The following is a 23,200-nucleotide window of genomic DNA, read 5'->3' as shown; positions in this document are numbered from 1 at the left end:
AGAGAGAGAGATAGTGAGAGGTAGAGAGGTGTAGAGAGACGTGTAGAGAGGTAGGTAGAGGTAGAGGTAAAGAGAGACATAGAGAGAGAGACGTAGAGAGAAAGGTAGAGAGAGATAGAGAGAGAGAGGTAGAGAGAGAGGTAGTGGTAGAGAGGTAGTGGTAGAGAGGTAAAGAGAGAGAGAGGTGGAGAGAGGGAGCTAGAGAGAGAGGTAGAGAGAGAGAGGGAGAGGTAGAGAGAGAGAGGTAGAGAGAGAGGTAGAGGCAGAGGTAGAGAGAGAGAGGTAGAGAGAGACAGAGGTAGAGAGAGAGAGTGAGATAGCGAGAGGTAAAGAGGTGTCGAGAGAGAGAGGTAGAGAGAGTGAGAGAGATAGCGAGAGGTGTAGAGAGAGAGGTAGAGGTAAAGAGAGACATAGAGAGAGAGACGTAGAGAGAGAGGTAGAGAGAGGTAGAGAGAGAGAGGTAGAGAGGTAGAGAGAGAGGTAGAGAGAAAGGTAGAGAGAGAGAGGTAGAGGTAGAGAGGTAGATTGGAGATCCTAGCATTTCCAGAGCATTAAAGGCCCTACTCATTTGTAGCGTGATTCCTTTCACTGCACATCCTGCTTTATCTAAATAACTAGGGCCCGCTTATACAAAAGGATGTTGTTGTCATAAAGCTTACAATTTGCAGCATCACAGTGGTTGCTACTGCAAAACCCCTTTTTAGAGTTCTGTATTACCTTCATGATTGACAAAATGGGTTCTGCATCTTACTTCATATTGGAATTTGGAGGGGCTGTGGAAAGGGTGCTATCTTCAAATTGCAATTTACAATGACATACATCAATGCTTTTCAAACGCAATGGCAGTCGCAAACCATTGATCTGATACCAACACTGAGCTGCAGTTGGTACATGATTCAGAAAAGAAAAGTTGTCCCTGTGGGACAGCTTTCCCTTCGTGAATCATGGCAGGCGACAGTGAGTACAGACAATGGTCCAAGGGCTACACTCGATGCTGCAATGAACATGAGGGACTGCCCCTTTGGAGCTCAAGGCGTAAACTCTTTAATCCATCTCATATGCAGACCATTCTGTAATACTAGTGCTTATGGTGCAAAAAAACAGGCATATCGTGTGTGGTGCAGACACTTCTGTTCAGTTTTAACTCTTTTTCAGTTGTCAACAAAATATTTTAATTCATATTTTGGTTTCCATTGTTAACTGTTTTTAAATATATCCATTATTTTATTTTAGAAATAATGGATATATTAAAAAACGTATAACAACAGTTAACAATGGAAACCTAAATATGAATTAAAATATTTTGTTGATAACTGAAAAAGAGTTAAAACTGATTATTAACATGGAAAAGAAATTGATGAAACTTTAATGTTCGCTGAAAGGTGCACACATCCATCGGAACAGAAGTGTCTGGAGCACACACGATATGGTATACGAAAGGGCACCTAAAGAGTAGGTACCAGGATGTAGTAGCACCAACAAAAGAAAGGAATATAGCTTGAGTACGAATAAATCACGAGTGCACAGAAGGACTTTCCAATTGATCTAGCAAAAAACAGGCAGACACACCCATTGCATCTCTGGGCGAATTGTGTAATTCGGTGCCAGCGTTAATGAGGCTTTGATGGTTTTCACCCCTTCCTAGGGCCCCTGGCTGCAGCTCCACTCTTCCTTAGCTTGAAAAATGTGCCCCCCTCACCGAAATTTGACTCTAGCTGCGCCTCTGCTTCATGCTGTGGGAGCAGCCAGGCCCGGACCTTCTCTCTTGCCCATCAGCAGGACCGTCATTGCAAGCGCTTTCTCACGCTTTTAAAATTGACGGCCCTGCAGACAAACACCACTGTGGGGGCTGTCAATAGTGACGGACCGGTGTTCCGGGGGGGGCAAGTGCCCCCCCTTGCCCTCCCCTGCGGACGCCCATGAATACTACTGAACACTTTCATAACGTCCAATTAAAGGCATGTCAGCTAGAGAAGGGTGCTATCAACACGATTAATCCAATCCCAAAGAAATATATATATAAAGCTGGAAATATCGTGCTGCACAAATATCGTGTGCAAAAATGACGTTGACAGGAAAAACAATTTTAAGGTAAGTAATCGATACTATGTTGTTAATATCCTTTACAAAAATATTGTTAATATCGGTTTTTTATTATTTTTATGTATTTTAGTATATATTTTATTTGTATATGTTATAAATAGTTTCTGTAATTACTGTTAATGTTTTTTTAAATATAGTTTGTACATTTTTAGTTATCATTTAATTTAATAGTTTAGTGTCAGTTTCAGTGCTGGTGCGGGTTATTGTGTTTATAGGGGTACAGTGTGGGAAGTAAAATAATTAAAATGAATTCATATGAATTATTTAATTATTATTTAATTGTGTGATTTTTTAAATTAAAATAAATTTTAGGTGGGGGTTGTTGGGTTTGTAATGGTATAGGGTGGGAAGTAATTTAATTATAAGTATTAAATATTTAATTTTACTAATCTTTAATTATTTAATTGATAATTAATTTGATAAATTGTGTAATTAGTTTAATTTTGCATTTATAAATTTAGTGGGGGTTGTGGTGTTTGTAGGGGTAAAGGGTGTGAAGCAAATTAATTATAGTAATTAATGTTAATTATTAATTATTATTTACTTGATAAATTATGTAAATTGTATAATTAAGATAATTTTAAAGTTATATATCAGGTGCGGGTTGTTGGGTTTGTAGGGGTAAAGGGTGGGAAGTTAATTAAATGAAATTAATATATTATTAATTAATTATTATTAATTGTTTAATTCATAATTAGATATGTAAAATGTGCATTTTTCAGATACATTTTATGAGTGAGTTGTTGAGTTTTTAGAGGTATACGGTGTAAGTTATTTAAGTAATAATAAATGTAATAGTTATTCATTCATTAAAAATTGTGTTATTTATGTTATGCCTTTTAATTGTAAATAACATTATATTTGTTGGTTGTTATGATTGTGAGAATAAAGTGTTGTAATTTAATTATATTAATGGTATTTGTTTTAATTTAAATATTTATTAAATATTTCAATACATGTTTTTTAAATGTATCTATATATATATTATATATTTATATTGAAATATTTATGTTTCTTGATATTTAATATAGTTGCTAAAATATTGTATTTGTTTGAAGTGAACTACTTTCTCTCTACTGTTGCACAGACTGGAGTGGGAATACTACATTTAACCCCTCCGCAATCCAACTCTTTCATTACTGTTGCAAAGGCTGGAGTGGAAACAGTACATTTTACCTCTCCAGAGTCCAACGCTTTCCCAACTGTTGCACTGATTGGAGTGGGTAATGCTAACCAGATAGCCTCGCAATTTAATTTCTTCTCCTCCCAGGGGAATGATCCTGGAAGAAGGGACACCTCATTTGATTCACATATCTTTAAACATTCCAGATTTTCTCTTTTAAGTCATATTTGAAGTAGAGAGTGAAAGTTCATGGATGAGTTGCCCACCCTGTGCACTATTCATGTCTAAGGTTGATCCACAAGGGCTAGCTTTAGGTCAGTTTTTCAGGATAGACAAACAAGACAGATTTTGATGCAATCAATTTAAATGAAAATTGTTTAGGTACACCTTCTATTTTCTGAAAATCACGTGTGAATTTGGAATCCAGGGATTTGTTGGCCTCTGCCACTTTAAATACCTATCATCTCTATTTCACAAAACACATATACCTCTTTTTGATCCCTAGGATGCACCTGAAGAGGCATGAAGAAAGGTACTTGCCTAATGTAGAACACAATTAGCCATTTGTTGTTAAGTGAATCCTTTGTGGGTGGTCTCACACAGTTTTTCGTTTTTTGGGACTCATCTGCTGTTAATTTTGAGCTCTAGCACTGAGACACAGCTGTCTGTCAGGTTCCTCAAATGACAGGCTTCTATTTGTAAACTTGGAACAATGGGAGGAACAGTGTGCTGAGGTCCTGACTGTCTTTGTCTGCCAGTGATAAAGGCAACCCATTCTGGTAGTAACACAGGCAGCACCTAATCTGATAGTGTTCCCCAGAAGGAGCCCCCACGAGGAAAAAACCCAAAGGGAAAAAAACCTATGATGGTGAAGGAAGACTTCTAGGTGGCAAGGTGAGGACTAGAACCCAATTACTGGAACAGGAGACAGCGTTAGCAGGATTGCCACAAAAGAACCTATACCAACGCTGATGTGAACAAACTGGAAATAGGAAAACACCAGAGAAGAAACTGGAGAATTCCTGGAAGAAAGGATGAACAGGATAGTGAAAACACCAACAGGAGCAAAGAGTTTTGCAACGTAAGGAAGAAGGCAGTCATACTCCTTTTATACTCTAAAACAAGACGTGACATCCAGGAAGAAGTGAGACTTCCATTATGGATTGGGAAATAATAGCTACATAGCATGATGGATAGGGCATATGAAAATTCCTTGCCAGGAATTCTGAGAAGGAGGACTACAGTGACCTGCGGTATAGTACCCAGGGAGAAGAACACTGCAAACCAACCCAGCGTGCCAGGCGAAAAATGGCGCTTTTAATGCCCCGGCCGCACATCAGTAACCCCCCACCCCCACCCCAGGCTGCAGGCAAGTAATTAAAGCATCCCTCTGTATTGAGAAAGACACGAGGAAAGCGGGCGGGCGATCTGGGGGCCATGCTGAAACCCTTCTGTGTGACAGCTGACCAGTGCCCAGTGTATTCCGCAGACCCCGAAAACAATGTAAAATCTGGCTTAAAATCCCATTTGGTATATTTAATTTGACTATAAAACCATTGTATACAGTGTAACAACACACCCATTGCATGTAAAATTAAATCTCACTTGTGGACTGAAGCACTATATTGTGCCATCCACGTTGTGGCCCTGAAAACAGGACATAGGCAACCATTTGTGGTAATTCTTTTTGAAAAATAAGATTTTGGGGGCACCAGTTGGGGCCCTTCTGAGATCCACCGACCAGGCCATAGGTATCCCTGCCCCCTATATGTTTTTTACACTTATTTTCTGGACAGGGGATGCAGTCCCCGAGTCCTAAAATGGCTCTTTGTTGATGTGGTGGAAGCAAATTAGATCTCGCATCTAGATCTGTCAGCTCTGTGGATCATCTGCAGTGAGATATATACATACATTTTATACCATAATGTTTAAAAAACATTAAGAAACCGATTAACACCAAAACACAAAAAGCATTATTTCTCTTTCTGGGCAAAGATCTAGCTTTCCACCAAATCTGGTGCACTTCTGTTCCACTGTTTTTGCAGTACTGCTGTTCAATTTTCCTATGGAAAAATGAATGGGAAAACACATTTTGCCCCCACTTTTCACTACCCCTGCTTTATGGACCAACCCCAAAACTTTACAGGAAGGAGCTGAGGTGGAAGGGCCTTTTTTGAATATTTTGTGAAGCTTGGGCACCAAAGTTAAAGGTAACCCAAAAAATGCTTTTTCTCCAGAAACGTGGTCCTACCTATAACTATCCAGTGGTGATTGCCACTGATCTATCTATAATGCTGTGAATCACATTAATTTTTAACACAGATTAATTTGTTCCATACTGAGAGTTTCAATGAATACCAGCAGCCAAGGTCAAGATTTATTGTTCTTATCAGGGAATTCAAAAGGTAGGTAGTCGTTTTCAAACCTACAAGAAAGATTATTCTCAGTACTAATAGCCATCTGGCCTCCACCCATTAATCACTATTCAAATTCAACCTTAACGCAGTTGTTCATCCATATAAATAACAAGTTATTTTTGAGGTTTGATTCATTCAAAAACTTTCATTGAGAACAACTGTCTCTCAAGGTATCTCAGTAGTTATTTTCTCCATACACCATTTAGTGTGTGTCTTTAAACACACTCATTGTCAATGATGGCCTTTGAAATGGCCTTAAAGCGATAGATATATTGTTACCTATGGCCGTTTGATCACTTGAGATTTCCTTCACCATCAGCCTTCTTCCTGACTTTACATCAAACCCCAAAAAGCATTATAAGCTTGGTAAAAACATAACAATCAACACAGGTGTTACACTGTTAGACCTTTAAGTGTATCGGTCTGAGTGTGTTGCACTCATGTTTTGCGTGCATATAAGATATTGTTATATACTCTTAAAGGAACACAATGCAATACTTTAATTAACAAATAAATGGTTGCATTGTTTTTATAGTTGCATGCCAGAGGATTCCACTGTCTTAGTACAACTCAGAATGGGAAATAAAGGTAGAATGCAAGACACCCACCCACCAGCTATGTGATGAACAATAGTGGTGTTGCAGCAGGAGGTGGGGTGCAAATAGGTGTGGGAGTAGGAGGGATGGTATCTGGTGGGACCGTTGCCCCAGCTGTACATGTCCTAGCCCTCCCTGCTTCACCACCACTGGCAACAGCCGCAGGAACAAAAACAGATACTAACTTCTCAGCCTAGGGACATCAATGTTGTTCCTTTTTCACATTTCATGCTTTACATACCCTTGCTTTCCCTAAGAGTTTTGAATTTTTCCAGGATGGTGTGTTTAAGTAGTTTTTTCATGCATACCTTACTCATGCGTTACAGTGCGTAGTGTGAAAAGAGTTGCCCCTATGTAGCTGTGTGAGTTTAGGTAGTGGATGGGGTGTGATTGAGAGCTGTGGAGTTCAGGCTGAATGTAGTGCACATTTCTCACAGTACCTGCCAGTGGGTCATTAAAAGGTTCAGAATATGCGTTAATCCAATCCTTGGCCTCTCTGCAGAGAGCAAAGAGCAAAGGTCAGGTGCGGTAATTGCAATTGTGATTATATGTGGAAATGTGGAAATGTTTTTAACACAATATGCCTCTAATTCTGGCATACTTAAAAAAACACTATAGCTCCAATTTTGAGAGTAGAAGCAATGTTTTCTACCTAACCACCTCATTGCATACACCTAATAAGGTGGAGATTCAGCTAATATGAGTTCAGCTGGCAGTAAGTATACATCTGTCTTGCATCTGCCCTATTGCCCTGAAGTCAGTCTTTCAACTGGACACTCTCTGATTCAGAGATACATTAGGTGCCTTGTAGGTGTCACAATACAGATTTCTTTCCCTTTCACATCTGGGCTGATGACAGCACTCCCTGCAAGCTTGGCCCAAGATTGGTGAATAACAGGTATTTTTTCACACTGCTGCAACAGCATACCATGAAGGGGGGTGGACTTTTCGTTTTAGATTTCTTACTACCTGTTAACTTTGGGTCCAAAAGTTGTCCAACACACATCAGTGTTGGCTGCCGAATACAAATGCCACTTCAGGACCACCCTGTGGATCTGTGTAGGGGTGCAGATGATAGTTCTAGACTAAGTGGATCACTATGCCAAAGAAGACAGAGGTGCTCTGATTGCAAAATAAAGCAGGACCCTACCTTCATCCCTGGTGGCTGTTAAGCTGATGTGATCTTCGTTAAATCAGATCCCATTTGTTACTTTTTATTAAAATTAAACCACACAAAAGAAATGTGTTGTTGTTCCTGATTAACTATTGATTTAACAGCCTGCGGAAGCCCCGACTCAGAGCAAAGCAGAAGATTTTAGACAGGAAAGATTAATGAATGAACAACATTTTCCAAAGGGTAATCTGTAAACAGCTGTAAACCTTTCAACACAGCAGTTAGTAAATAAGGAAACGATGTGCATCTATGTTCCATACCTTTATATGCATGAGGGCTCACCCACTAATATGAAGGCCCTAGCAATAAGCCTTCTGAAGATTAACTGTGTGTTTCATAAAAGTGCTCCGAGTTGGGTTGTCCCCTTGTTTAAGACAGACCAAAGAGGCAGACCCCATGGACTGGATGAATCGTGATTCAAGCAACACGTTCCTGCAAGGAGAGAGAAGTCTAAGGGTCTGATTATAATGTAGGTGGGATGGGTCCCGCCAACACTTCTCCGGCAGTCCTCCAATCCTCTTCCTTGGCGGTCAGACTGTCCGATTTGGACCTTAGCGGCAACTCAGCTACACGACCTCCACAGTTCAGCCGCCTCTGCCAATACACCTTCTCCTGTGTCGATGTCAGGAATACCAGAAGCGGATCATGGAAAAAGTCCCGCCAAGCTTCCCACTATGCAGATTGAAATCTGCCTCTCTGCCAACCTTTTCCTAGCAGGACATCGCCATGCACAAGTGGACAGAAAGGTAGTAAAGGAGCTATGAAATCTCATATTACTGGGTCCCATGTCTGAATCCATGTTAGCTGCAATCATCCAGAAACTTCCTGTGCTGCTGTCCCCAGACCACAATGCTCAGCAACTCCGTTGTCGCCATATTCTGAGTTAGGCTTCTCTGTCACAACTCTAGTGTTTTGCACAGTGTTGTGCATCCAACATTGACTTTTGGCTCATTTTCAGCAGCGCCATGTGACTCTGTCGAGAGTGAGACTCCGCTGCCAAGAGACCACCAGCCCATCTGGAACATTCTAATATTGCAGGCGGGATGCCGTGTAGCTCGGTGGAGTACTCAGTCCTGCCGCTGCAGCGGGATTGTGGTAAGACTGCCTACATTGTAATCAGGCCCTAATAGTCTCATTTTCTATACTTGTACTAATGCAAAATTGCCTTTTTGAGATGTGGGCATTGACAGAGGCTCAGATGGAAGGCACTTTTGATTAACTACAAGTCTGTGGAGGACATGATGTGCACTATCACCTGGAAGGATATGCTGGCACTGGGCAGGTGTGAGTAAAACCAAACCTAGGGCCTAGCCTAAAAAAACAGCCTTTCAGCTTCTTGCAGAATTGAAGAAGTGATGAGGAGGCTCTTGTGTGTAGTGGCAGGTTGTTCTATGCATTAGGAGAAAGCTTGACTGCCAGATCTGGGTTTCTGTAAGTGTGAGATGTGTGCAAGTCAGGGTCTAGATGAGCAGAGGTGTCTGGAAGGTTTGCGAAAGCAGATGAAATTGTTGAGGTATTCTGGGCAGTGTTATGTAGTGCTTTGAAAGGGAAATCTCATTTGTGTATAGGGAGCCAGTTGAGCTCCTTCAGGTTTGGCGTGATGTGAGTGTGGCATAAGCGGTTGAGCGAGATTATGGCGGCAGAGTTCTGAAAGGCCTGAATCCTTCTGATGATTTTTTGATGATCCCAGCATAGAGGGTGTTCCCGTAGTCCAGCATTCTTGTGACTAGTGCGTGTGTGACAGTTTTCCAGGTGCTGATTGGGACCCATTTCAAAATGTTCCTCAGCATCTTTAGGGTATGGAAGCATAAGGCGGTGACGGCTTTGACTTGTGCGGTAATGTCAAGTTTGCAGTCGATGACAATCCCGAGGTTCTTGGCATGAGTGTATGGGTGGGTGTCAGTCCTGGCTCTGTTGGCCCAAGGTGGAGTCCCACAGTGAAGTGCTCTTACCGGTGATTGTCAATTCAGTCTAATGTGTCTTCAGCCAGGCCTTTATCTGAGGGTCATTTCAGTCATGCAGGCATTGAACTTCATCCAGATATTGGGCATCTTGTCTGTGAGGGAGATAACGAGTTGTGTGTCATCCGTATAGGAGAGGATGCTGATATTGTGAAAGTGTATGATGTTGACTAAAGGGATTACATATGCGTTGAAGTGGGTCAGGCTCAGGGAGAATCCTTGAGAAACTCAGCAGATGAGGTTGCAGGCAGATGATGTGTACTGTGCCAGTCTGATTGACTGGGTCCTTCTAGTAATGAAGGAGCTGATCCATCGAAGACCATGTCCTTGGATTCCGACAGAGTTTAGGCATTGGATGAGGAAGAGGTGGGAGACCATGTCAAATTCTGGTGAGAAGTCCAGGAGAAAGAGATTTGCCATGTCTTCTCTGTCCAAAGTCATGCAGATGTCATACGTGACGGTGATGAGGGCAGTTTCCATGCTGCTGTTGGGTCTTAAACTAGGCTGAGTGGTGTTTAGGAGTTGGTGGCCATCGAGGTATTTGGTGAGGCATTTGTTGGCAATTTTCTCTAAGCCGGGAACGGTAGCAGGGAGATTGGTCTGTAGTTGTTGAGCGTTAAAGGGTTCTTGAAGTGTTTCTTAAGCAATCGGCGAAAACTTGTGTGTTTTCAAGCACCTGGGAAAGTTATGGAAGAGATGAAGCCATTCAAAATGGGTGTGAGCAGTGAGCATCGTGCTTATGGGTTGCAGTTGTGTGTAGTAGAAGTGATGGGAGCAGGGGTTCGATTGGACTCCGTAGTAGGTGGACTTCATGGTGGCATCGGTTTCTTCTTTTGTAAGGATGGGCCATGGGATTAGCATTGATTTGTTTGATAAGATCAAGAGGCATTTGGCAATGCCTGTTGGGTCCTCTTGCGGGGTGAAGTTGCTGTAAATTGCAATGGTTTTGTTGCTGAAGTTGAGAGTGATTGTTACAGAGGTGATCGCTCTCGGGGGTGATCAAGTTGAACACCAGTGTGGTGAAATCCTTCACAATGGCGATGATTTCTTTGCTTCTGTTTGTGCTAGCATGGGTGTAGTTGGCCAGAGCAGTGTGATTGGTGGTCCAGATCATTTGGTAGAATCGTCTCAGGGAGGATTTGATTGTGCTCCTGTCTGTATTGTCCTGGCTCATTCTCCATTTGCATTCCTTTTGTTTGCAGTGGTGTATTATCAGTCTCAGTCCCTCCATGTACCAAATTCCCTAAGGTCTAGATCTTGTTATATTGCTGTGTTTAAAGGGGGGTCAAGGAGTCAGCTCAGGTGGTGATCCAATTGTTGAAATAGTTGATGACTCTGGGCAGGCTGTTGCTCTGTTCAAGTTGGAGGATGGTGGATGTTGAGAGCAGTGTCTGGTGGTGGTACTTGTGCATTGGACCACCACCAAGGCCTAGTATGCTGAATGTGATGAGACCATGGTCTGTCCAGGAGACTGGAGTGGGCTTGATTCTGATGTTTTCGAAAGTGGTGAATATAGGGTTCAGGACAGCGTTTATATCGCATGTGGTACAATGCATGCGATTACAACACTGTCATTTCAATGATGGCGTTGTTACAACGCTATCCATTACAACGCAAGTCTTTTCTATGACTTGCAGTTGGGGGCCCTTTAAACTAAGGAATAGTTTAATTTACTATTCCAAAACCTTCCAAACTGCAGCGCATGCTGGAGTTGGAATAGTACAAGATACTATTTCTAAGTCCAGCGTTCCCCCATATATCAAGTCGCAGAAATGAATTGCGATGTAATGGTATGTGTTGTAACACTGCAGTCGTTGTAACAACCACATTGTAAGTGCATGCATTATACTTAGGCTTTCCTGTTTTCAGTTTCTATTTTTGGTCAATTCTGGTGAGGTTTTTTCAGTGTTTTCAAGTGATTTCAATACCTTAAAAAACAGGGGTTATCAGTGGTTACACATTTTTGAGCCATTAAAAACAACAGAAACAGTGTTTTTCCGGTGTTTATTGAATATTTTGTTTTTATTATTGATTGCTTTCTGCACTGATAGTGCATGGTATATAGACAGTGTACGTACAGTGTATATGAGGTCCAAATACATTTTTGGAAATCAATCTTATTGTAGTACACCATACAATACTTCTTCAGTAAGTCTTTGGTCATGTGCGCTCGCTCTTTCCTTCCCATGTAAACTTTTTTCTGTGAAAAGGCCCTCTCAACATTGGCACTTGAGACAGGCAACGCCAAAACAGCCAGCACACAATTTGGTAACTCTGGCCACTGACATAACTTTCCATACGAATACTGGTGTAAAGATTGCGGTTCTCTGGGCAGGTTCTACAACATTTGCATTGAACGGGCCGCTTATGCCCTCAGAGTTATTGAAGTGGTCAAAAATGAAGCAGCACTTTTGAAACAATGGTGAAATTTTCCTTTTTGGGAGGAATCTAGAACTTCAGTGAGGTTTCATTGACTTTCAATGCCATGGATGGTGAAGGGACATTTCTATGCATCATTGCAAGACATTTCTCATACATTGTAAAATAAAAGTTCCTGAATTGCTCTTCATCGTTGCTTTACTTACCAAGTGGCAAGCACTCTAAAATGGAACATGTTGCCGTGCCAAAGTCACTAAAGGTGTCGCCCAGTCTACTCTCAAGGAGATGTTTCACATCTACACCAATTATGCTGAACACTTGCCAGACAAGGGTGTTTTCAAGACTCTAGTTTTTTTTTATTATGTCCACTACATCAGTTATGTTTTCCTGTAAAAATCTAAGAATGCAGTAGAGCATACTTTTTTTCACACCACTATCAATATGCGACCAAAGATTCTCCCATTTCTTGCCTTTGGCATCATCACTCAGCAAAAATTCTGTTAACGGTTGCCACATGGATAATATAGCATTCCAAGCCTCTTGGACTGAGATCCATCAGCTAAGTGACACAGTTGGGATGACTCTTTCTTTGATGCCACACAAAGCACAAAATGAGAAATATTTGCGTTTTAGTTCCTGTGCATAGCAAAACAGTGCACCAGAATGGACTAAAAAGTCCGTAGCATTCTTCATTCACTCTGAAGATTTTAAAGACTTTCAGCAAACCATCTATTAAGTAACAAGGATCTCTACCAGGGAAGCACTTCAGCTCAGGTATTGATTTTGACATGCCAACACACAACTTTTTCATATACGTAGCTGCACTGCAAATACAAACCATATCCCTAAAATCTTTATTGAACTTGGAAAGAACCTTTGTACAGCAACATTCCAAGTGTTTTCCAAAAGGCTGTTGTCATGTTTTCCCCACTATTCCAGATGCTTGGTGATAGCACTCTTCTCACATATACTTGTCACTATACCTTGCATTGAATGTTTAAAGCCTGAGGTGTTGGAAATACATCGCCTTGCAATACTGACGCACTAGAAACTGGGGGCTGATGTATCAAGGGTTTTTACCCATTCTCTGAATCGAATGCAGCCAAAATATCAAATATGAATTTGATATTTCCTGATTCTCTACAGTTTAATAAATATTTAAACACAACCTAAAACATGTGTTGAAATCCTGCATCTTTAGACCAAAGACCACAAAACTGCAAAAGCAGGAAGAAACAATATTTCAGTGGCATCCCTAAAACAACAAACATCAAGTAGAATAATGTTAGCTCAGTCTTTCTTGCTACTAGCTAGTATAACAAAGTTACATTGTATTGGCCCCTTCAAGAAGAAAAAAAATTACTCTTTCACTTGTCTTTTCCTTTCTTTGAATGGCATTTAGTTTGTGGTTGTAAATGTGTTTTTTCAGTGTTTATATGTTTACACTGGTGAGGGCTATTTTCCTTTTAGTGGGGTTTTATCAGTTATTATAGGTTTAAACCTAAAACCAGACAGCCTAGTTATACTGTATGCAATGTAACATTGCATATTCTCAGGAAGTGTCCAGTAGTGAGGTTAGGTCCCTTTACATGTTGGGTGAGGCTCAGGCGTCCTTGATCATTAATGAGTGCTTTTGAGTTGGTGTCAGCATGGTCTTCCAGATAGAAGTTCACGTCTCTGAGTAGTATGTAATTGCTATCTTCGAGTGAGAGTGATGCAACGAAGTCCAGGATGGTGTAGTGAAGTTGATGTGCGGTCCTGGTGGTCTGTAGATGAAAGTTCTGTTTATGAAGAAGTTGGCTGTGTTGTGGAGCTTGAACAGCAGGTGTTCCATGTTGGAGGATAACGTGTCCATGGAAGTGGTGCAGTTGATGTTGTTCTTCTGCATGATGGATATTCTGCCTCAGGGCTTGTGAAGTCTGTCTTGACTGATGATCTGGTAGCTGGAGTGATGGCTGAGATGATGCCAGGTGCTAATCTATGGTTCAGCCAGGTTTTCAAGAGCAAACGTATGTCCAGGGTATTGTCATGCAGCAGGCCCCAGATCTTTGTTGCATGCTTGGTGAGTGAGTGAGTGTTGAGGAGCATGCAAGTGTTGTGTGGGTGGTTGCAGGACTGTGGGCTTCAGGCATTAACAACTTGACTGATTTGTGGGCAAAAAAGAGATCCCAGGCAAACTCTGCAGCACATTTTAGTGCCAGTAAGGTTATGTTAACAAATGAACTTTCAGTGGCTCAAAAGTTTCCAACTGCCTCTTTAGTCATCCCTGCGCACACTTGGGGAGCATATAGGTTTTCTAGGTATTTAGTGCGCGATTAAGAGTTTGGAGGTCTTACCACAGTACTGCCTCATCGGCAGTCCAAAGAAGACCACTGAACCAGCTGTCTTCCGCCTGCCGTATTATGATGCAGGTGCATCCTGAACCACCAAGCACTGTTGTACTGGAGGCCCCGCTAGCTGGCTTCCCCAGTCGGCAGTAGGCCTCCACGATAAGCTCTCAGCAAAGAATTGAGACTGTGTCCATTAAATGGATGCAAAAGCAACACAGCTGATATGCATTGGCCAAACAGACACACCTGCAAAGCACACTATAAAACACACCACGTCCCAGACCATGATCCTGTGCCTCTCCAATGCAGCACAGCAAGACAGACGCCACCATTTTTTGTTCAGTAAAGGCAATCCTTTCTTTCCCCATCCCATTCAACATTCTCCAGACACTTTTTTTTTGCATTTTTTACTAATATCCCTGGTTTTTTTTTGTCACCCACTTTAATTTATATTTATGTTACATCAAAAAGATCTATGTTTTTCTGAGACTGAGATGTCAGTGATGGTGGATGAAATAACAAGAGTAGCACCACAATTGTTTGTCTCCCAAGTCCGACATACGCCTCTAGGCAAGAAAAAAGAAATGTGGTCCCGGATACTCAATAAAGTGAACACTGTTAGTACCACCCTGCACTCAAAGGAGGAAATTAGGAAAAGGTGGCATAACCTGGGGCCGAAGGTGCATGCCTTGGTCTCCAAGCAACACCTGAACACCTAGAAGACTGCTGGTGATCTTCCTAGTGCCCCATTTTAACTCTTTCCCGGGGGGGAGAAGGTCTTGGCTATCCTGCATACTGAGGGCATGACAGGGATAGCTAATGTAGTGGAGTCTGGTAAGTTACACCTCACTAACTGTCACAACCCCAGTGGCGGCCGGCACAGGCAAGAATGGTGGGTTGTGTGGCTGGGTGGGTGTGGGGCAGGGTGGGGGGTTGACAGACAACAGGATAGGTAAAATTAAATTTAAAAAAAATAAAACCACTTACCTTGCACACGCCACATCACCGCAATGTGACGGGAGCAAGATAAGTGGTTTTATTTATTTTTTCAATTACCTATCCCGTCATCTGTCGACTTTCCCCACCCCGTTCCGCCCGCACCCCGTGGAAGTGCCCTACGGTCCTTACCTGTGCTGGCCGTCACAGCACAACACTTCAATGTCCTTTTGGCTCACATCTCAGCTTTTGCTATTTTGTTCTCTATCTACTTTTCTAACATGCAATACTCAAAGTATCAGAGATGTTTGATTGTCCTTTTCAATGTGTATTATTACATATAAGATCATATGTGTCAATCTCCATTACATGACACAAGTTGAAATGCTGTCTGCATGTGTATTACTATGAACTTATCATCCCAGGACACATTATATGTGAATGTATGGTCCAGCCCAACTGCATGTTAACAACAGGTATGTAACACTAACCATTTGTCAATTGTTGGCAAGTAGAGATTGCAAGGACTACAACTACCATAAGTCCCTGTTTCTCTAACTCTAAACAAGATGCAATTGTGAATATGCCTAGTTTTCACTTGTCTCAAGTGTTATTTATTTATTTTATTTATTTATTTAGCGATTTATAAAGCGCCTGGTGACCCGGAGGCATCCCCGCGCTAATGGTACAAGTGGAGACCAGAGGGGGAAGGGGAGCTTATTTGGGGAAAAGCAGAGTTTTCAGTTTTTTACGGAAGAGGAGGTGGCAGGGTTCCAGTCGCAGGAAGCGGGGGAGTGAGTTCCATCCTGCAGACGCTTTTACTGCGAACCGTCTACCGCCAGTGCGTGCCTTCCTGAATCTCGGGACGGTGGCCAGGCGTTCGTTGTCAGAGCGTAGGAGTCTAGGGGCCTTGTAGGGGGTGACCATGTCTCTCAGGATAGAAGGGCCAAGACCATTGAGGAGTTTGTGGGCAGTGCACATCGCCTTGAATTCTACCCTCTGCCGCACTGGAAGCCAATGTAGGGCCTTCAGCGCTGGTCTGGCAGAGGTCTGGCAGAGGTTCATTGCTGTTCATTTTGCATGCAGTTAACCATTTGTTAAATGTTGGCAAATAGATTTTGAAATGTCTACGACTACCATGAGGCCATGTTTCTCTAACTCTAAACAAGATGCAATTGTGATTTTGCCCATTCTCACTTGTCTACCATGTTACAACTCATGTTTTTTCTCTAGGACTGAGCAATCTCCATACAGTGCTCTACTCAAAAACATGTTTGCCTACTTAGCTTTAACCCCCTGCATGCTGATGATGGCCCCCAGCCGTCATGCACTACAGTGCTCGTGTGCTGATGGCGGCTGGGGGCCGTCATGACCGCACCCGCGATCGGAATGTGCCGCACAGGCGCAGAATCGCGGCAGCATGCAAGGGGTTAAATTGTCCTTGTCTCCTAAACTGAAACTATTGATTGCATGAGTGACGCCATACCAAGTGTGTACCTCTAATATTTGTAAGGCATTAAGCTAAGGCAGCTGATTAGAAGTGATATGTGACTAATTGAATCTGCACTGTTCACAGGATGACTAATGCTAACTATACAACCAAGTTGTGAGGTCGCCTATATTATAAACATGTAGGCCTTGGAATGGTCAAATACACATGTTATTTCTCCAGTGTGTTACTCTTTCAGTGTTTGGGAGCTGTCATGTTCAATCCTTAATCCAAAATGCAACATATCAGCACATCTAATGAGCTGCTCAATTCTAGTATTGAATGGCTCCAAATGTCTTGTTAACAAGTTCTATTCCACAGAAATATATCACAATAGTAATCTCTAACTATTTAGTTTTTCCTACTTCTCTACTTACTGTGACACAAAACATTGGGCTGTAGATACCACACTTCCAACAATGACAATATTCTCTATTTCATAACAGGCCAATCTGGCACAGCACCTGCCCTGAACTTTGCCCCCAAACAGACTCCCACTCCACCTCCCGGGGTGAAGTCCTCAGTGATGACAACACTCATGGACTGGAGATGTGGATGTGGATGACCACCCTGGCATATCTGGTCTGACTAGGCAGATGGCAACAGTCAGTCTCACTGTGCTCACAACAGCACCTCCCACCCATCTGCAACACCTCAGCAAACACCATTCTTCACTGGATTCTGAGGTGACAATCACAACCCACTTACAGAAGAACCAGGACCCAGTGGGAGAGGGCACCCTGAACCAAGGGCTCAGGCCCATGTGGGTAGGTGTTGTGGAAAGGTAACCTTGGACCCGCTGAGTGAGGCCACTAACACCCAGGCCACCATCTACCAAGTCTTGGAAGTCTATCATGACACCAAAGACATGATGGGCCAGGTATTGACGGAAATCCATGAGATGAAGCTGCTGCAGAGGGACATACTCCAGGAGCTGGCCACCCACAACATCAACATGGGCCAGCTCATTGGGATGCTGCAGGAAATCAACACAACCCTCTGCAGGGCTTTTCCACCACCATTTACCTCTTTCTGCGGTCCAAATACATCCGGGCCATCTACATCTGCAGCAGCCACAGGAAGGGATGTCCTGTCAGAGGACGACACATCTGCAGACACCCCTTTCTCAGCAGCAGCAGATCCCCCTGCCTTTGCAAGCGGGATGTCCATCAAAAAAACCAGGAGGTGCGGATGGCAAGACACCCACCTCCGCCAGCACAGAACCTCAACCTTACTTTACTCCAGAGGGTGCAAAACATTTACTTTGTAGTCTATATCTGAACACTTTTCCATTTCTGATGGGAGTAGTATTTTGGACTTTCAGACAAACAATTTGGCATCTACAACTATGGTTTTATTTGCCATGACTGACTTCTTCACTTTAGGTTTTCCATTATTGGTTTTGAACAATGTTTATTTTCTATTTGTTCACTTTAATAAATACACTAATCACAATGTATTGATTGCTGTATTAAATCTCACATCTAGCAATGGATATATGTGCTCCCAGGTGAACTTTACAATGCCAAAACAAGCTACTTCTGTAAGCATGGATAAGTTGCTTGTACACAGTGTTTAGCTCAGGATCACAACAATGTCATACCAACACATCCATATAAGTGTCTTGTCGCATAAAATCTTTATTTCATTGTTTCAATCATAGGGTGGTATAGTATCAGAAACATAGCAACTCATACATGACTCAAATAATCTGTATCAGTGATCACATTTTCAGGTGCAGACCTTAACAACATGGAAGGAGGGGATACATCAGACACTTTTCTACACAATATGCAAAATAACTTTGGCCTGTTTTATAAGCTGGAGTCATGTTGCCTATCTCACATAAGGATCCCTCATCTTTTAAACCAATAAACAGACACATGGTAGTACAACAGTTTCTGATCACAGGCTCATTCCAATCGAGTGTTGCTTCATCTGGTGGAATGTCACCAACAAATGTCAGTGATGTGCCACAAACACTTTTGTAACAAAGAGGTGACACATCAACAGTTACATACAGTTGATACACAATGAGGATTTAGCAAATATTAAGAAAGCCTAGCATGATTTGGGCTACCAACAACATTTTGTTGGAGCACATGATGCCTCAAATATTGCATTAGGACCACCACACAACACGGAACAAGTCCAAGGGATTCCTCTTAACATCCATTCTATCACTGTGTAAGCTGTTTTGGTACAGGCTTAGTACACCCAAAGTCTGTGGCAGTCATTCCCAGGAACAATCAATGTCCACTTAGTATGTCCAAACAGCATCATATACCTGCTAATATCACATCTCTGAAATATCTAAATGAAGATGCCATGATGAAGGTACCTAAAACAGACCAAAACAAAGACAATATCTATCAAACCATACATATGACAACATTCACACTGTCAACTTCTGGAGTACACAGTGCATGTCAAAAATCTAAGCAAAACAAAGCAACACCAACAAAGTGAGCATGTGTCAAAACCTTCCTACACAAACACCTTGCACCAGATTTTGACAGAGCTTTAGCTTCCTAGTATTGTTACTTAATATACTCCTTTCATCATCACAAGTGTTTCTTTAATAGGCAAAGTCATGACATCTCACAACATGCTTGCACTCATGAGAAGAAGTTGTTGATGAGATCTTGACACTAGTCAGCTCCTTCTTCTTCACCACTATCATCATCATTTGGCATTTCAGGATCCTCACCCGGTGGCAGTTCATGGTATCCATTCTCTTCAATATAAGGGATGCTCCATCACAGGGGGATGTTGTGGAGCATGCAGCAGCTCACAGTGATTTTACACACCATCCTGGGTGTGTAGAGGAGGGCTCCCCCAGTCTTGTCCAGGCATCTGAATCTGTCCTTCAGGAGCCCCAAAGCTTGCTCCGCTGGCCTCCATGTTCATCCATAGGCCTCATTGAAGCGGACTTTCCCAGGCATAGTTGGTTTCCTTAGAGGTGCCAAGAACCATGGACAGTTGGGATATGCTGAGTCTCCTAGATGGAAGACAGACGTAGGTGCAACAATATGTTACACACTTTCTGATTATACAACCTGACATCACTCACACAAATTTAGGACAGATAATACTTACCAACAAGCCAGGCACTCTCTGCACTAGCATTTAGGCCATCAGCTGGGGTATGGTGCAGTCCCACAGTAGGAAGGAATCATGGGCTAATCCTGGGAGCATTTGAGATGTACAAATTAGGTAAGCAGTAAACTTGCATATTGATAGACTGGAAGTGCTTCCTGTAACGGTAAACTTGTTCCCTGGCTTGTGGAGGTACTAAGGCAATATGAGTGCCAACAATGGCTCCAACCACATGTGGGATGCAACCAAATCCATAAAAATCCCTCTTCACATTGGCTAAATACTCGCGTCTGGGGAACTGGATGTAGCTGTCATTGTGTTGCATCATTACTGCAAGCACGAGATAGCCACAGTGTACTGGAAGGAACCTGTGGCTAGAAAATGCAATACTGCCGTAAGTCTCGCAATAGGTGGAATACATGTGGGATTAAAGTTTTGAGGACGGAGATTAGGCTCCAACTGATGGCATACATTCTGTACTGTTTCCCTCTTTAAATGAAACTTCTTGATGACATGCTTTTCTTCCATGGTCTGAAGGATTGAAAATACGTGGTACACTGGAGTCTGTCACCTCCTCCCTCTCCCAGGGTACCTATGTGTGTAGTGACAACAATTTTGAACATAGGTCACAGTGTCAAGAGTAACATATATGTAGGTTAAGCCAAAAGTAATGTGATAAAATGTAACTGGTTCAGAAAGCATTGCACATAATTTGCATAATAATTGTCTACTGTCCAACATCCACCTATAATACCCATTATGGTATTCATGTGTGGCTGTAACATACATGTATACATTATACAGCCAAATATGTATCATGAGCATTCTAATATTGTAAAGTTTGAATTGTACTCCTAAAATACCATCATCATCAGTGTATAAAACACCACAGTAATATAGCATACAGTAATGCACTACACTGGTGTTTGTGTAAAGCAAATTATAGAGCCATGGAGTATTACGTCTTGTAAACATTTTACAACGCATATGTAGTGGTAGTGATGCATTTAACAGCTATCAATTCTGTTGTTCCATCCGCTAAATGGTGGCTGCCTGATCACGCATATAGGACATTCTGAACCTGCCACCACCGGTGAAAGTCAACCACGAGGTGGGCGGTTTCCTCCACAGCTGACGCAGCCATAGGCTAATGTTGGTGATGGTGAATGTCGCAGCCCAGTGGCTGTGTACGTCTACAGTTATGACAACGTATGTGGCGTACATGTATGCCGCAGTTTGAACTCGCTTGCCTCCTGAAAATACGGCCATCAACACCTCTTCCATTTTGGCTGCTGTTTGACATCTCTGGGAGCAATCAAGTCAGGTCAAGCAGGTATGAAGACCCTGCCATCTCTCTACAGGAGCTGTAGAAACTTGTCGAAGAGGTCATTACCCTATATGGCCAGCTCTATGGCTCACAAGAGGAGCAGGTAAATATCTCACATAGATTCTTTACTCTGTCTAACTCCATCCTTTCCATTTCCACAGGCTACAGCGTGCCTTTGAATCCCAAAGTGAATTCAGATTACATTACTGTTGTAACATTTTGTGGTCTATACACAAGACAATCATGTACAGATTGTGTTTCTAGTGTACTTTGTGCACTTAACATCACCATTGTGATGTGTGTTGTGTGATAAGCCCTAGATCCTACTTGTGTTGCATGAACATAGCTATGCATGTATACATTTCATGTTACCAATATATATTTGCTAATCAGATCATGGTAAATGTGCAAACAAATGTATAGACTTTACAGCATGAGCTGTGTAGGTATACTGTAAGAAGCTGTTGAGGATGAGGTTAGTTATGTGTACTGGCCCACATATCACTGAGCCCTGATCAGGGCTCACCACATTGTTGGCTGAGAGCTAGTTATACCTCTCAGACCCCTTCAGAGCGCCACACAACTGTGAGGTCACTTATTGGATCGCCACAATATGCACCGTTATGTCTTGAATTGGAGGCAAAGTGATGTTCATGTGGGATCAGAATACTCTGCCTGCAGAGAGCAAGGCATGACAATCAGTTTTTCCCAGGCTGGGGAAAGAGTTAAGGTGGCAATACAACCGATACACAGAGTAATCTCCCTGTAGACCTGCAGATGCTTGGATGTTCCCAAAATGAGTTTTCTGAACCAATAGTAGCCCTGATTACTTTTACATGGACTACATTTGGAATAGGGACTGGGGTAACCCATTGACCTGATACTTCTTTCCATTAGCCCACATAGTCAATGTGTGACATTTACTAATGAAAGTCCCCTTAATCCCACAGGTCTGTTGTCACTATCCATAAGTCATGTTTGCATTATACAGGCCTATTGGACATGTGACATACTATAAGTACGGCTAGTTGGTTACTTCAGAAGAGTTTTTGATAAGTAAATCTCCAGCTTTGTTACAATGAAACTAGCCATGCAATGGTATGTTGAATGTCATCCCTGTAACAGTGCCACATATAGCAAAAGGTGTTTATCTTGTGATGGCAGTACATACCACATAAGCTCGATCAGATGCAGTATGACATCCCATTAAGTAATCCACATGTCCACACATCCCCGTAGAGGAAGCTCTCAGTGACACACATGCCAGCCCTTCCATAGTGGCCTAAGTCTTAGGATGTAGTCTATACTATGGTACCAGCCTGTATGGACAGTATGCATCAAATCAATGGGCCTGGCTGTAAAGGTGCCTGGACAGTCATGCACAAGTAGTTTAGCCTTCAGAAGGTCACAATGGTGTGTTGTGTTTTATAGTGGCTCATATCATAGTTCATGTATGATGTTCATGTGCTACATGTTGTTAGTGGCTGGCTTAGTAAGTGTAGGTCATGACCAGGGTTGAGGACAGTCAGCAGATGACTACAAAAGTGTGTATTCATGGCTGTGTAGCACTTAGCATGTGAGAATGACACATGTAGTGTGTTAACTATTGATTAATGGTTGTGCCAGTTGTATACAAAATGTTTGTCAACCAAACAGAGATCCTAAAACTTGCAGTTATAACCTGCTTATTCATCTCTTGCATCCATACATGTCAACGCCCATCAGAAGCAATCAATTTAGAAAGCTATTGCCCGAAAGGTATAGACCCTGGGGTCTATCGCTGGTGCAGAATACATTGCCATAAGAGGTCAGAAGACCTGAGTTACTGGATCCAGAAAATCACAGAGGTTGAGTTGGGGCAGTGCTCCCAACATGGATGGGATGCATGACGGAACCTGACCCCCCTAATGGCCCGCATACTGCCATGGCCTACCCGGAGCTTGATGGGCAGGTGAAGGCCCAACAGCAATGACAAGGGTGTGAGTCCTGGCTAGAGTTATACATGTTACATCTGCAAGTTTCAGTGTTACAAGCAGGCATTTCCACATCATTATTGGGGGTGGGCCATGTGTGACGCACAAGAAGAATAGTTGTTTGTCTAGGTATTGTAGTAGTACCTGCTTTGTCTTTATGGCCAGGAGCTCAACAGAGTCCAGTCAAGTACCAATTTACTGTCTTGAGCAGACACATGGCTGAGTAAAGGGATGAATCAGCTTGTGTTGTTTGATGTTGTGAATGACTATTGTACCAAAAAGGCCACTATCTT

The sequence above is a fragment of the Lissotriton helveticus genome, chromosome 1_1, assembly GCF_964261635.1.
Source record: "Lissotriton helveticus chromosome 1_1, aLisHel1.1, whole genome shotgun sequence".
Lineage (NCBI taxonomy): Eukaryota > Metazoa > Chordata > Amphibia > Caudata > Salamandridae > Lissotriton > Lissotriton helveticus.
The sequence above is the reverse complement of the archived record's forward strand: the minus strand, read 5'-3'. Positions refer to the sequence as shown.